Source organism: Microtus ochrogaster, chromosome 10, assembly GCF_000317375.1.
Source record: "Microtus ochrogaster isolate Prairie Vole_2 chromosome 10, MicOch1.0, whole genome shotgun sequence".
NCBI classification, from domain to species: Eukaryota; Metazoa; Chordata; class Mammalia; order Rodentia; family Cricetidae; genus Microtus; species Microtus ochrogaster.
The window spans coordinates 8,705,827-8,706,325 of record NC_022016.1 but is presented as its reverse complement, the minus strand read 5'-3'; the positions used below and the strand labels follow the sequence as shown (position 1 = coordinate 8,706,325).

Sequence of the window (499 nt, the reverse complement as noted above, 5' to 3'; positions counted from 1 at the left end):
TTGGTTGGTTGGTTGGTTGGTTTGGGGGACAGGGTCTTACTATATAGACTAAACTGGCCTTAAACTCACAGCTATCTAGCTGCCTCTGCCTCCTGAGTAATGGAACCACAGATGCTGCACAGTGTATCTTTTTAAAGCTGCAGTATTTGAATACAAGAGGTTTAAAATCCCAACTTATTTCTCACTTTTGCTGACTCACCGAGTTTAAAGTTTGTTTACAATGACACCTCAGCTGAGTTTTCTAGCAGTGCTTCTGTTGTTTCTTCTCAGCGCCCTACCTTCTTCCCTCCACCTTCCTTATGTGGCTCTAGTTGAGTCTGAGTGTGTGAATGGAATAAATCTTTGGGCATTTAATTTTGTGCTAAGACAGCATGAGGCATTTTTACAAAAGATTTTACAAAAGTTGTGTTAGAAAGAGTGTTACGTTTAAAAACAGGATGTAGTAAAGACAGGGTGTAGTAAAGACAGGGTGTAGTAAAGACAGGGTGTAGTAAAGACA

General features: G+C 40.3%; 1 protein-coding gene across 1 annotated transcript in view; it reads left to right on the top strand.

The window, feature by feature from the left end:
* Snx30 (sorting nexin family member 30) overlaps positions 1-499 on the top strand; it is a 115,075-nt gene that overhangs the window by 91,813 nt on the left and 22,763 nt on the right. The window lies entirely within an intron of this gene.